The sequence below is a fragment of the Dama dama genome, chromosome 22, assembly GCF_033118175.1.
Source record: "Dama dama isolate Ldn47 chromosome 22, ASM3311817v1, whole genome shotgun sequence".
Classification (NCBI taxonomy): domain Eukaryota; kingdom Metazoa; phylum Chordata; class Mammalia; order Artiodactyla; family Cervidae; genus Dama; species Dama dama.
Window position 1 is genome coordinate 59,425,783 of NC_083702.1, and position 16,717 is coordinate 59,442,499.

General features: G+C 35.6%; 1 pseudogene; it reads right to left on the reverse strand.

The window, feature by feature from the left end:
* Positions 1-7,570: 7,570 nt before the first annotated feature.
* LOC133043158 (olfactory receptor 6C1-like) lies at positions 7,571-8,542 on the reverse strand (annotated as a pseudogene).
* Between the last annotated feature and the right edge of the window lie 8,175 nt (positions 8,543-16,717).

Consider the following 16,717-nt stretch of genomic DNA (forward strand, 5'->3'; position numbering starts at 1 on the left):
CAATGGACTGTTTCAAAACTGGGAAAGGAGTACTTCAGGGCTGTATATCATCACCCTGCTGGTTAATGTGTGTGTGGTTTAGTCGCTCAGTCGTGTCTGACTCTTTGCGACCACATAGATTGTAACCCACAAGGTGCCTCTGTCCACAGGATTCTCCAGGTAAGAATACTGGAGTGGGTTGCCATTTTCTTCTCCAGAGGATCTTCCTAACCCAGGATCGAACCTGCGTCTCCGGCATTGCAGACAGACTTTACCATCTGAGCCAGCAGGGAAGATTATCACCTTGCTTATTTAACTTATATGCAGAATGCATCATGTGAAATGCCAGGCTGGATGAATCACAGGCTGGAATAAAGATTGCTGGGAGAAATATCAATTGCCTCAGTTATGCAGATAATACCACATTAATGGCAGAAAGTGAAGAGGAGTAAATAGTCTCTTGATGAAGGTCAAAGAGGGCAGTGAAAAACCTGGCTTAAAACTCAGCATTCAAAAAACTAAGATCCCGGCATCTGGTCCCATCACTTCATGGCAAGTGGAAGGGGGAAAAATGGAAACAGTGGCAGATTTTCTTTTCTTGGGTTCTAAAATCATTGCAGATGGTAGCTGCAGCCATGAGATTAAAAGGTGCTTGCTCCTTAGAAGAAAAGCTGTTATGAACCTAGACAGTGTGTTAAAAAGCAGAAACATCACTTTGCCAGCAAAGGTCCAAGCAGTCAAAGCTGTGGTTTTCCAGTAGTCATGTACGGATGTGAGAGCTGGACCATAAAGAAGGCTTAGAGCCAAAGAATCGATGTCTTTGAACTGTGGTGCTAGAGAAGACTCATGAGTCCCTTGGACAGCAAGGAGATGAAACCAGTCAATCCCAAAGGAAATCAACCCTGAATATTCACTAGAAAGACTCATGCTGAAACTGAAGCTCCAATCATTTGGCCACCTGATGGGAAGAGCTGACTCACTTTAAAAGACCCTGATGCAGGGAAAGATTGAGGGCTGAGGAGAAGGCGAAAACAGAAGATGAGCTACCTTCATGGCATCATCGACTCAGTGGACATGAGTTTGAGCAAACTCTGGGAGACAGTAAGGAACAGCGAACACTGGCATGCTGCAGTTCATGGGTCACAAAGAGTCAGACACGACTAACCACCCGAGCAACAACCACACAACATAGTAATATCTCACTTCAGAATATGGGTGTTTACCCATGGGGATATTTTGTTGGCACTCTGTTCCAAATTACCTTTTTAAGGCTTTGGTTGATGCAATCCATTCTTCCTTTCCTTATAATAGACTAAACACACTGGAAGGGTAACTTCTGCTAACAAAAGAAATAATTGCCTGGACACAGTTTAGTTCATACAATGCACACTTGTTTTCTTTTGCTTTACAATTTTACTTTATCAAACGAATAAGTAGATAGTCAAAACCTTTACTGGGAAGCAGATATTCCTTTAAGTAGGGAATGCCATTTTTATATTTTTATTCCTATAAAAGAAAACATTTCAACTTAAGAAAAATTAATGAACAACTCAAAACTTATTGCTATGCTGCTTCTTTAGGACTCCATGAATAGTTTTCTTGTTAGTAAACCACCATTTACTCTTTAATAACAAAACTTTCCTAAATTCACAAACCCATATGCAAATAATACTTTAAAACACATAATTGAAATATAATAATATTCATTAACTTGAATAATAACAAATTTTACTTACTTCCTGGTTTTTCTTGATGATTCAGTCTCAAATTTTATGGTCTGATCACTTCAATGATTATATCATTTCAGAGTTGATGAAGGGAGTTAGCAATTTATTTGGTTTCTATAGTACTCTGAAAACAAATATGGTGAGTTAACTCTGCAATGGCTCTCAAGGATTATATTCTCATTGTGGTTCAACTGGTAATATTTGACCACAACAGTCTTCATTCCTGATACTGCAAGATTTGGGGCACATTTCACTATACTGCGACTCATAACTGCTATTTGTCTCTTACACAAGCTCTGTATAAAAGGCGGGAGGGGGATTCAGGATGGGGAACGCATGTAAATCCATGGCTGATTCATATCAATGTATGGCAAAAACCACTACAATATTGTAAAGTAATTAGCCTCCAACTAATATAAGTAAATTAAAATAAAAAAGTAAAAAGAAAAAAATCAGAATAGATTGAACAGTCAATAAAGGACTTTCTTGCAAAAAAAAAAAAAAAAAACTCAGTTGCACTGGGTAGGTTAGTAAAACACTTCTTATATTTGCCTCTTTTCATATAATTAAAACACTTCTTATTAAAAATTTCTTTGTATTAATGCACAGATTTTAAATGATTATTTTCTAATTCTGTGACTCTATATCCATGCAATTTGAGTAATATTTTTCTTAGATTTCAGAGACTATTATATTTTCCTACAAATGCTGCTTTGAGAAAAAGAGATTTAGAAATTTCTTCTCCATTTAAGTTATACACACAGAATTGGATTTATCTTGTCTTCCCTGTTTTCTCAGGGGATTGTGTTAAGTAAACAGAGGGCTGATGAGGCATTATTTAAAGACACAGGTGAATTGGTTTTGTAAGTATGAATAAGACAATGTTTGGGTTTCCCTGGTGGCTCAGTGGTAAAGAATCCACTTGCCAATGCTGGAGGCACAGGTTCGATCCCTGAGTGGGAAGGTCCCACGGAGCAACGAAGGCAGTGTGCCACAAGTATTGAGCCTGTGCCCTAGAGCCTGGAAACCACAATTTCTGAGCCCACAGGCTGCAACTACTGAAGCCCCTACCACCTGCAGCCCTGCTCCACGTGAAGAGATGCCACCGCAGTGAGAATCTCACACAACATAAGTAGAGAGTAGCCCCCACCTGTCTCAACTAGAGAAAGCTGGTGCAGCCAAAAATAAATGAATAAGTAAAATTATTTTAAAAAAGAAAGTGTCAAAAACCAAAATGACTGAGGTAAATGAGGCAACTTCATAAACAACACATGATATTGAGTCACCAAATTTTGACTTAGATTTGACTCTTTATTATTGTATTTAAAGAGTCCACACTTTTCCCCCAGAAATTCTGGACTTTTTCCTCAGGATAGTTACTGTGATTATTTCCCTTGAATTTTGACTTTGCATCATGGAAATTGGCAAACATGACGAAACAGTGCCTCATCTTCACCCCTGAGAGATAGTTGTTAAACATTTACTATTCTCTTATTTAGAAGATGTCGGTCATGTGGTGGATACTCAATACATAATTCTGAGTGAATAAATACATTCAAATTATTTTGGTGTATAATCAATCTCCAGTACTCAATAACATCTTTAAAACTGTTAAAGAATTTGAGAAACAAAATATGAAAAGAATCACTATTTGAATACAAAAATGTTAGTCACTCAGTCGTGTCCGACTCTTTGCGACACCACAAACTGTAGCCCATCAGGCTCCTCTGTCCATGGAATTCTCCAGGCAAGAATCCTGGAGTGGGTTACCCGTCCCTTCAAATATAAAGGCAAATCTCTCATCATGGCAGATTTCAAGCTACCAGGGCACTGGTGGGTCCTGTGATGTGGTCCAGACAGGCTCCAGCACACCACTTTTGGGAGTGAACCAGTTCATCTACAAAGTGAACAAAGACCCCTGCTTTCATGGGGTGAGGGATGTGAGAGAATGTAGACAGTAAGCATGAATGTAATTAACTAGTAAACTATATCGTATTTCATATGCTAATAATTATTTTGAAAAGGAAGAGAAAACTGAAATGCCTTGGAAGTGGGGAGCTAGTATAATTTTAAATAGTGTCAGTGGGGTAGATTTTATTGAGGTGATATTTGGACAGAGATCTGAAGGAGGGATGGGTGCTAACCATGTGATTATCTGGGAGAGGAAACTTTCCATTTTAAGAAGCATTTAGTGTAAATACAGTAAGGACCTAGAAGGAAAATCACATTACTTGAATGATTTTGGTTGTTTATTTTGTTTTCTCCTTTCTGATATTTTTCAATTTTTGTTGAACTAGTTTCCTCAATAGAATCTCTAGGAGAGTATTGAATAAAAACAGTTATGGTGGTCCTTCACATCTTGCAACTGATTTTACCAAGACTACAGCTACTATTTAAAACATTAAAAATGATGTTTGCTGTAAACTTTAAATTTTGAATATTTTCAAGTATACACTAGGATAGAGAACTGGAGAAATAGTTTCAAGTACAGATCAAGTAGATTCAATAAATATGAAAGCTATTTTATATCTCTTTACTTGTTTTTTGAAAAACTTTTAAATATTTTGTTGTATTTTAAACCAGAACTTATATAGGATACTTTTTCTTACCTGTATATTTTCAGGATGAATTCCTAAAATATATACATATATATATTTTGCTTAACCCTGATGCAATTTCCAAACTAGCTAAATTAGCAAAATGTCATTGGTATCATTTATCACCTTGCACACACTTGTGCAAGTTCATGCTCACTTGCTCAGTTGTGCTCAACTCTTTGAGACCCCATGGACGCTAGCCCACCAGGCTCCTCTGCTTATGGGATTTCCCAGGGAAGGACAGTGGAGAAGGTTGCTCTTTCCTCTTTGAGGGGATCTTCCTAACCCAGAGACTGAACCCATGTCTCCTGAGTCTTCTGCATTGGCAGGAGGATTCTTTACCACTGAGCCACTGGAAACATACTCCTCGATACCCAGTTGTCTCAAAACATCATTTTTTGTTCACTTGTTCAAATTGGAGCCAGACAAGGAGCATGTAGCATGTCTAGTTGTGATGATCTAGTCAGGTTACTTATGGTACTGAAATAATGTTTTATTCTCTTTTACTAAGAGACTTTGAAAAATCATAAATGGTCACTGCATTTTATCAGAGGATATGTGATTTTCTTTTTCAATATTTGTTTTCATTTTTAGTCTTTTAATGAGGCAAATTTCACAAATAAATTTTCTAGAGATAAAGTTTCTTTGAGATAAGATCACATGTAACATGAAATACTAATCTGATAATTTATTTTAGTGCATTATTTCCTTATTTGTGAGTCAAATTGCTGATGACTTTATTTCTCACTTAATCTTTTGATATCATGAACATTATAAATGTCCAAAAATGAATTTGAAATGCTTGCCTCATCTTTTTTCTGAAAATACTTGATAAGATTGTGCTCATTTACCTTCTTAATAATAAATAAAAAAATAAATAATTTTGCTGTTAATTTTTTTGAATTTTCAAATTTTAGTCAAATTACCTTATATTAAATAAGTAATAATATACTAGCCAATATTTATGGAAAAGTCTGAAACAGAGGTGTGCCAACTGTGGTCCATGAGCAACAGTTTGTCCACCCCCTCTTTGTGTTAAAAGTTTGATTGGACACACCTGAGCACTTTCATTCACCCATTGTTTATAGCTTCACTTGTATTACAGAGGGGGAAAGAGTTGAGTAATTTCATCAGGGACGCTATGGTCTGCAAATTCCAAATTATTAGTATAGTGTCTTTTAGACGCAAATTCTGTTGACTTCTGATACTGATAATTAAAATGCTTATACTGATTGAAATCTTGTGTAGAATTATATAAACAGTCACCTTATCTGATATCAGCATAAACTCCCTCATATCTCTTGTAATAATTTTACAGTCCTTTTAATTCCTGGAAATACAACTAGCTAATTTATGGTATATTTTTATTCAGGTAACAAGAACCCACATCATCAATCAATTCTAAGCTTCAGTTTTTCAAATAGTTCCAATTAACTGTAGAAATTGTTGATTCAACAAGAAGGTAGGAAATAGTAGCTCCATGACTCTTTCCAAACTAGAAAACTCTTTAGTACTGTTTGAAGTTGTTTTCTTTGATTTTCAGCAAAGTATGGCTCTAAATCTCTCAGCTGAGTACAGTGTATGCATATCAGGAAGAATTTGGCTCAATGAATTACAATTATAGCCTTTCTAGTAAAATGTTTAGAAAATGTAAGATGAGTTTGTGTAACATGCATATTATTTGAAATTTTGGCTTCATGGAAAAGCAAAAAAAAAGAAAAAAAAATTAGTGCCAGAGAGCAAGATCTTGGATAATCATCTTCTAAATTCTAATCAACACATTTTCAAATGCAATGCTACATTATAATGCTTAAAACAGAGTAAACATACACATTTTTAACAAAAGAAAAGCTAAAATTTATATATAGTAAAATTTTGCCTATGTTAATTGTCATTTAATTAGGTAATTGAATGAATTATATGTGTATTGTATTAACTCAAAAAACCATTAATATGAGAAAGTTGTAAAAAGTGTCAGCTATTGATTATTAAAAAAGCACCTTGACATCAAGCATTAATTTAAATACACAACTGACTATAGCAAATGTAGTCATATATAGTTTCCAATAGTATCTAATTCTTCACAGTTTATTAGAAATTGTTATATGTGTTAATTAAAGAGTTCCCCAAAAGAGGGACAATTTCACAGTTTTCTTGAAAGTATATATTCATAATTGTTCTCAGATTGATAAATTATATGGCAGAGAAGATTTTAAGATGGATTATGAGAAAAGTTTTTTGATTTCTCAAGAAATTATAATTCCATTACTTTTTTAGTTGCGCTGTTTTTTACACAATTACTAAGTAGGCCATAGTATGGAGAAAATAATATATGTAATACTCTAATAAGATGGTCAGATTATGTTCATGGTCTTGTATAGTAAATTAAAAATAGTGTTTAGCATGATTTGTTATTTCCTGAATTTCTAAAAAGAAAGAAATCATAAAACACAGGTCTCTCTCGCGCATTCTTACTCTGCTTCTTTCTGTCTGAATTTAATTTCCCAAGAAATATTGTGGAAGAAATGGGATTTTAAAAGTTTCAAAGAAGGAAATGGCAGTTTCATAGTTACAGAGAGGAACACACACGTGCAGCTGCACAATCATGCCCAGTCTTTGCAACAGCATGATCTATAGCCCATCAGGGTCCTCTGTCCATAGAATTTTCCAGGCAAGAATACTGAAGTGTGCTGCCACTTCCTACTCCAGAGGATCTTCCCCACCCAAGAACTGAACCTGTGACTCTTGTGTCTCCTGCATTGGCAGGTGGATTCTTTACCCTGCTGCCAACTGGGAAGCACAGAATGAAAAGCTGAGCCCAAAAGTAGGGAAGTGCATGAGAGAAGGATGGGAATATGAATAGAAAAAAAAAGAAAATGTACACAGTATGCTTGCAAAGCTGCTGTCAATGAAAGTATGAGTAATGAAAAACAACTCCATGGAGACAATATGAATATTAATAGATTGTTGAAAAGCTCTGAGTTTTATTTAATTGCATTTCATTATGCTTCTAGGGCTTTCCTGGTGGCTCAGATGATAAAGCGTCTGCCTGTAGTGCCAGAGACCCGGGTTCGATCCCTGGGTCGGGAAGATCCCCTGGAGAAGGAGATGGCAACCCACTCCAGTACTCTTGCCTGGAAAATTCCACGGACTGAGGAGCCTGGTCGGCTACAGTCCATGGGGTCGCAAAGAGTCAGACATGACTGAATGACTTCACAGGTCACATGCCTCTAATTTATGCCTCTAATAAATAGGACTTTTACATTTTCATTTCCTTGAGAAAATTACATTCTCCCTTGCCATATCCATGAAAGCTTTCTTGACTTGTTAATTCCTTAAGGTATAGATAAATGGGTTTAGCACGGGGGCTACAGAGGTATTTAGCACAGCTACTCCCTTGCTCAAAGAGACCCTGTCCTTTGCTGATGGATTCATGTACATGAAAATGCAGCTGCCATAAAAGATGGAAATGACAATCATGTGGGAGGAACACGTGGAAAAGGCCTTTGTCCTCTGAGTGGTGGAAGGGATCCTCAAAATTGTTCTGGTGATATATGTGTAGGACAACATTATTAATGCCACAGTGAATATCAGAGTAAACACAGCACAAGAAAACACCATTATCTCCAGGAATTTGGTGTCTGAACAAGAAAATTGTAAAATGGGGGAAAAATTACAAGTATAATGTTCAATAACATTGGACTTGCAATAATCAAGCTGTAGGGAGAACATGAGTAATGGAAATGTGATAAAGAATGAAGCCAGCGAAGAAGCCAAGACAAGCGGTGTGCAGACTCTGTCATTCATGATGGTCATGTAATGCAGCGATTTGCAGATGGCAATGTAGTGGTCATAGGACATGGTATCCAGAAGGTAAAACTCAGTGACTGCCAAGAGAATGAAAAAAGAAAAATAACTGAAAAAAATAAAATACAATTAAATTGTATTTAATAATACAATCATTAAAAGAAATGGTTTTATCTTCTATAATAATGGTGGCCAGAATCCTGGGTATAGTAACAGTTATGAATGATACTTCTAAGATGGAGAAATTCTGAGGAAGAAATACATGGGGATTTGGAGGTAGACATCCAGCAGGGTCAGGGTGACAAAGGTCAGGTTCCCAGTGATGCTGAGCATGTAGGTGATGAGCAGAAAGACAAAGATCACAACCTGAACTTGTGGGTCATCTGACTGTCCCAGAAGGATAAACTTTCTTATTTCCATGTAGTTTCTCATTTTTTTCTTCTTCTGAGTAACATTCAGGAGAAAACAGAAACAGAAGAGCTGAAAGAAAAGAGAATTATTCATGGACCTCACTGGAATTCATTTCTGAGAGTGTTATGCCATACTGATCTAGCTTGGGAGATCTTTGAAACAACAATAAAATAGATAACTTTCTTTAAAAGAATTTCTTACTATATGCCACTGTGTGTGTTTTCCATAGAATGCTTCTTTTAAAATCTCCATTTTACTTATTGGAGCCAGGCTAAAAATACTTTAAAATTTTTTATCCAAATCACATCCCCTAAATGAGAAGAACAGGAATTTTAATCTAGGCTTTTCTAAGTTTTTGAAACTGGAATAGAAGTGCTGCCTGTTGACTTTTTTAAAATCCTTCCCTAAAAGGTTTCTTTCCCATTGAGAATCTTGTCTTTTCTTCAAACCTGGTAAAAGTATATTATTTCTTAATCATTCACCTAATTTTGTATTGTATTTGCTTTTTAATATATAGAAAATTCAAAAATTCCAGGAAGAAGATCACTCAGCTGAATCTGTCTCTCAAATGAAAGTCATCGGACTTAAATCTTCAACAATGTAAATGATTTCTATGATCTCACTCTGACTCACATTTACCTTCCCAAGCTCCTGTTCCTCATCTGAAGCCACATCTAATGGACTCATTGTCATGACCTCCTCAGATATTAAAGCAGTGGTCCCCAATCTCTGAGCGCTAATGTCTGGTGATCTGAGGTAGAGTTGATGTAATAATAATAGAGATGAAGTACACAATAAATGTCATGCACTTGAATCATCCTGAAACCACACCCTTACCCTCGGTCAATGGAATAATTTTCTCCCACGTAAACTGCCCTTAATGCCAAAATGTTTGAGGACCACTGTAGAGAGTCCAGAGTACAGAGGAGGCAGAGTGCATGTTTAAAGACTGGATCTGTGTCATGGGCTAAGAAGACCAAATAGTATAAAAAAACTAAAATAAAACATAAAACATCATCTTCCAAAGAACGCTTTTTTCTTCAAAATGTCTCCCATCTAAATGATGCTATTGTTCTCTCTCTCTCTCCACTTCCTTTTCTCTCTCTGTCTGCCACGTTACGTGTGTGTGTGTGTGTGTGTCTGTGTGTTTGTAGCTTTCTACTCCATGTTATACTTTTAGGTTTTTCCTTTTATCTACATTGATATTCCTTAATAGAAAGTCTATTTTGCTAGTACTTTGGAGTAATGCAAGAAGTAGCAAGGAAACACCCTTATTTTTGTCTTCCTATATAACAGTAATGATAACATGCCTTCATTTTAAAAGGAAACTAAGAGTTCTCTCAGTAAAGAGAGTTTTCCCCCAGACCCATGGAATTTAGGATAACAAGCTTCATATTCCTTTCAATCCTTTTGCTGTTTTTTTAAATGAATGTTAATGTCTTGGATATCTCATTGTCAAATCAGTCTTGTAGCTCACTGAACGTGAAAATCAATTTCTATAAACATATATCCTCAAGGCAATTTGCACCCTCAGCATTGCTAAAGAGTGTTCCAATTCTATATCTTGCCCTCTTTCTTGACTATCATTTTCTGTGGTAGGTTTATATGCTAGGTTATTTTGTCATAGAAGAGAAGAGAATATTGGTGGTAATTTGATATCTTGGGTAAATTTTGAGCTTAAAACAGCCTGAACTTTTTCTGGAATAATCCACTTCACTCTTGACTGTGTTTGCTGACATTTAGTATCATGTAGGAACTTCATCATGACTTCAGTAAAAACAAAAAACCCATAAGAAGAACTAATTTAGATTATTTTAAGATCATTGCTTTAAAACTGCCTTCAAATAGTCCTACAATTAGTTCAGAATTCTGTTTCTCTGAGTCCTCTAGAAAAAAAGAAAATGACCTTATTTTTTTCTTAATGGAAAAAGGGAGTCAGGTCAAGTCAATAAGATCAAAGCACCAATCAGTACAAATAGGAATAATGAAGGAAAATTGTAATCTTCTAAATTACTTTTAAAATCTATAGGTTTTCATAGAGATACATGCTCTAATTCTTCCCTGATTGACTCATTTTGTTAACTAGTATCTATATTTGAAGATAATATTAACTTAAAAAATAAAAGAAGTTATATATAACATATGAGATTATTTGGGGTTTGCATTCCAAGAGAAATACATGAAAAATACAACTCTCTCTGAGTTTTAGATTTCTTTGTTTGTTTCTCCACTGGGAAGATGGGGATAATATTTCAGGGGATAATTGTGAGGGCTAATTTATGTTATAAGTAAAATTCAACTATACAAAGCTTTTAACGCATGTACTCCACATAGAAAACATCGCTTTTTATTATTTCCTAAAAGTAAAATTGATTATCATATTTGAGGAAGAGGGTACCACTAGGAGACAATAATATTCATTTCAAGGAAACTTATTTGAGAGACAATGCTAAGACTTTATGCATATATCTCATTGACTCGTTACAATTATGTTACTTTTGAAGAAGCTGACCATGAAACTTTAAGTAACATAATGAAGATAATGCTACTAGTTAATGCACAAATTGGAACTCTAAGCTCTTTTTGCTGAAACTGAAGCATGTGCTACTTATCAAACCTATACTCAATGAGGAGGACCAAACTCAGAAAGTAGTTTTCTGAAAACTAATAAAGAACTAAATTAGTAAAACAAACAGGGAATGTAAACATGTTCATTTTTCATAATCCTTGACATACACTGGAAGAAATGCAACCCCAAAATATTCCACTCAACTGGGTGATAGGTTAAGCCAAGAATGACAAAATCAACACTAAGAAAAAGAATGCTTTATATGCTTTTAACTTTGCAAACTATCCTCTTCTTGTCATACAAATGCATCATATGAGCCAGTTTCAATTATTAAAAATTTACTAGCAGCCATTTGTTTTAGGTTAAGCAATCCAGTACTTCTAAGAGTCATTCTCTCTCAACACATTCAGAGTTATCTTATTTCTATAGATAGTATTTTTGAAACATCTTCCATTGTAGCCATGGGAGCAAAAAGATTGAAGAGAATCAAGATATGGAGTTACTGTGGTCCTTTCTGGACAGGATTTTTATGTGGATTTTAACCTGCATGAGCCACATTGTTTAATCCACCACACATGGGCAAGGCTTGTGGGAAATACTCCAGTGAATCAAATGTGCCAACAAGGGCCAAGAAGAAAATGCTCCAAGGATTATAAATATGTTATCGACATTTGTACCACTATTGAAACAGAAATCTTAGAAGACAATGTCCAAAGTGCTAGAAGAGCATGAGAAATAGGCCAGAAGTAAATGGAAATTTGTGCATACTTTCTATGTGAAAATATCTACACATGCAAAATTTTGGAAAAGATTTCCTGAATTTTCTAAGTCAGGATTTCTCTGAAGAATAGGCTTTTTCACTTCTTGTTTGCTGAAATACTGAGAACGTATCTCATGTAAAAATGTTACACTTTTTTTTTTCTCATGTAATAAAAGGTCTCCATAAAATGACTTTGAAAAAGGGCAATTCTCCAAGAAGACCTAAAAATTCCTAATGACTATTTCTAATTCCTAGCAACAGATAAACTATGTCATGCATAAATTAATAGAATGATGCACATCCATCCCTATTGATGGACATCAATACCCATCCATCAGAAAGAAACATATCCAGCAGGTAGAACATCAATAAGGACAAGAAGGAACTCAGCAAGGTCATCAACCATCTGGTTAAAACTAACACCTATAAAGTACTCTTTGAAACCCCATGGATTGTAGCCCACCAGGCTCCTCTATCCATGGGATTCTCCAGGTGAGAATACTGATACTTCATCCAATAACTGAAAAATCTACGTTCTTCTCAAGCTTCATACAGCATCAAGACATTTTGGACCATCAAACACACTAAACAAATTTAAAAATTAGAAATAATATAATGTCTACCCTAAGGCCATAATTGAATTAAACTACAAATAAATTACAAAAAGATAACTAGAAAGCCCCCAAATCTCCATTTAATGGAGATTAAATGACATGCTTCTAATAACATACAGAGCAAAGAAGAAATGTCAGAATAAATTTTAAAATATTTTGAGATAAGTAAATAAACAGACTACATCAACATTTGTAGTATACAAAAAACAATGTTTAAAGAGAAATTAATGGCATTGAGAAAAATATTAGAAAAGAAGAAAGATCTAAAATTAAAAATCTAAGTTGTGCCTCAGGAAACTAGAAAAAGAAGAAATTAAATGCAAGGTAAGCCACTCACACAAACTGGAATCAAGATTTCCAGGAGAAATATCATAAAACTTAGATATGCAGATGACACCACTCTTATGGAAGATAACAAAGGGGAACTAAAGAACCCCTTGATGAAAGTGAAAGAGGAGAGTGAAAAAGCTGGCTTAAAAGTCAAAAGATGAAGATCTTGGCATCCAGTCCCATCACTTCATGGTAAATAGACAGGGAAACAATGGAAACAGTGAGAGACTTTATTTTCTTGGGTTCCAAAATCACTGCAGATGGTGACTGCAGCCATGAAATTAAAAGACATTTGCTCCTTGAAAGAAAAGCTATGACCAAACTAGACAGCATATTAAAAAGCAGAGACATTACTTTGCCAACAAAGGTCCATCTAGTCAAGGCTATGGTTTTTCCAGTAGTCATGTATGGATGTGAGAGCTGGACCATAAAGAAAGCTGAGTGCCGAAGAATTGGTGCTTTCGAACTGTGGTGTTGGAGAAGATTCTTGAGAGTCCCTTAGGCCACAAGGAGATCAAATCAGTCAATCCTAAAGGAAATCAGTCCTGAATATTCATTGGAAGGACTGATGATGAAGCTGAAGCTCCAATACTTTGGCCACCTGATGTGAAGAACTGAATAATTAGAAAAGACCCTGATGCTGAGAGAGATTGAAGGCAGGAGGAGAAGGGGATGGTAGAGGATGAGATGACTGGATGGCATCACTGACTCAATGGACGTGAATTTGAACAAGCTCTGGGAGTTGGTGATGGACAGGGAAGCCCAGGGTCCTGCAGTCCATAAGGTAGCAAAGAGTCAGACACGACAGAGCAATTGAACTGAAGTTAACTGAAACTAAGCCACTCACACAAGATAAACCTACATGACTTTGGAAATATTGGTGACATAGAAACAACAAAGGCATAATCCATGAAATAAATAATTGATAAGATGAACTTCATTAAAATTTAAAACTCAGGTTGTTTGAAAGACAATGCTAAGAATAGTACAAGGCAAACCACGGACTGAGAGAAATATTTGTGAAAGAAATCTGATAAACAACTGCTATCCAAAATATGCAAAGAATTTTTAAAATTAAACAATAAGAAAACAAATAACCTAACTAACAATTAGATACTAGACCTTGACAGACCTTACCCCAAAGAAGATACACAGATGACAAATAAGCATATGAAAAGTTCTTCATATCATGTCATCAGGGAAAGGTAAAATGAAACAATGAGACCTACTGCACATCTACTGGGATGGCCCAGCCTGGAATACTAACAGCATCAAATGCTGATGGGAGCGTGGAGCAACAGGAAACCCCATTCATTAATGATGGAGCAGTAAAATGGAACAGCCACTTTGGAAGGCAATTTGGCAGTTTCTTCCAAAGTTGGCCATACTCTCTCTATAATCTAGCAATCATTCCCCTTGGCATTTTCTAAAGGGAGTTAAAAACAGGTTTCCAAAAAAAGTGAAACTCTTCTTTCTACCATTGTTAATGTTTCTTTCCTCATTTCCATGGTCCGCCAAAGGGCTATATATTCTGTCCTGGATTCTGGAGCTCTCCAGAAGGCATTTTCTCCTATGGATGTTTATTCAATTGGAGATTCTGTTGGGATAAGAGATTCGGAGCCTCCTATCCTGCCATCTTGTTGATCTCACTCTTCCCTACATTGTTTTCAATACACAGGTAATATTTACCAAAATAACGATATGCTGGGCTTCCCAAGTGTCTTAATGGTAAAAGAATCTGCCTGCCAATGCAGGAGGCACAGGAGCCTCCTATTTGATCCCTAGGTCTGGAAGATCTCCTGGAGGAGAAAGTGGCAATCCATCCCTGGAATTCTTGTTTGGACAATCCCGTGGACAGGGGACACTGGAGGAGAGCATGACAACACACTCCAGTATTCTTGCCTGGAGAATCCCCGTGGTGGGCTACAGTCCATGGAGTCAAAAAGAGTAGGACACGACTGAAGTGACCAAGCACATGGACAGAGGAGCCTGTCAGGCTGTAGTCCACAGGGTCACAAAGAGTCAGCCACAACTGAGCACACATGCACAACCGTATGCTGGGTTATAAACCAGTTCATAACAAACAAAACACTCATAAAAAGGAACAAGATTCATTCAGTTGTTGTGAGGTGGATGAATCTAGAGTCTATAATACAGAGTGAAGTAAGTCAGAGAAAACCAAACGTCCTATATTAATGCATACATATGAAATCTAGAAAAACAGTACTGATTAATCTATTTACAGAGAAGAAATGGAGATGAAGACATAGAGAATGGAGTTGTGGACACAGCAAGGGAAGTAGAGGCTAGGAGAAATTGAGAAAGTAGCATATATATATATATATATATATATATATATATATATATATATGTAAAATAGATAACTAGCAGGAAGTTGCTATATAACACAGGGAGCCCAGCCTGGCTCTGTGACAACCTAAAGGGGTGGAATAGAGCAGGGAAAAGAGGCTCAAAAGAAGGAGATATATGCATATATATATATAATTCTGACTGATTGACATTGCTGTATGACAGAAACCACCGCAACATTGTAAAGCAATTATCCTTCAGTAAAAAAAAAGTCAAAGAATTGAAAACATTCTGACCACAGAAGTGTTTAGTTAAAAACCAGTATCAATCCCAAGTAATAAGGCTTTCAAATAAAATATTCCAAATGACTACAGGCAGTATGATTAGAGTTTCTGGGTGTCGGATAAGAATCAATTTTCACTGTTCCTGTTGGTTACATGTGTGCACAATTTTTTTTTTCATGATTAGGTGTGTTACACATGCATTTTATGTGTACCTTTCTTGATGGCCCACAAATTCAATAAAAACTGAAAGACAATACTGCTGAGGCAATCCTATAAAGAAGACGAGGAAACCAGAATAATTATTCTACCAGATAAAGCCACCATAACTAAGACTGTATCAGTTGTACATGGATAGGCAAATAGTCAGTAGGACTGAAACATCTCAATATATCATGTTAAGAGATATTTGATGTCAGCTTTATATTATCAATGACGTTAGTATTTCTTACTGGTTAGCTAGTTTCTCTACTATGAAGTTCTCCACTGTAAAGGTACTTTCCCCTCTGTAATTAACAATGACTAGGCAGTGATATTTTGTGCAATGCAGGAATATTTTGAGATTGTATAAATATCATATTCCTTAACAAACTCTTATCTATTATAATAATTCAGTATTATTTGTTCTCTAATCTAGATAGTGGAAACATATAATAAAGTATCGTTAATATTAACACAACCTTTATTTTTCTAAATCTATCAGTTCTTTTACATTTATTAGTTGTGATTTTACCATAAAGAACAACACTCTTCATTAATTTATTTTGAAGTGTTTTCTACTTAATGCGTTATTATCTATTTATATAATTATTTATTTCAGTGCTCAAATGTCCCGATATAGAGTACTTCTTCTAAGTGTGTCCTTTGTTGACATGTTGCTACACTTTCTGGAACAATAAGATACTCTAGGCTCATCGTATCCTTCAGATATTTAGTCCTATAATCAACCATTTCTCCAGTTCTCAGAAACTATTTTTAGTGAGAAATGATGCTTTGAACCATGCATCTAAATGCTTTGTGTGGTTTTGCTATTGAGCTATCATTACTCCTTGGAACTTTCACAATATGGAGAAAGGAAATGCATAAAAAATAATAGCATCACATTGACAATTTTATTCTAATCCAATAACAGAATTTTTCAACTTCTCTTATACAGCATTGTATCTTTCTCTGCCATGAGAAACCAGGCTCCAGTGTAAATCTGTTAGCCTATCAGTTATTCAGTTTAAAACACACATAAACTAGTTTCTGAATTGTTACACAATTATAAAAACTAATGTACTAAATAAAGTTCAATTTTTCTCTGCAGTTCCCATCCTACTGATGGTCAGT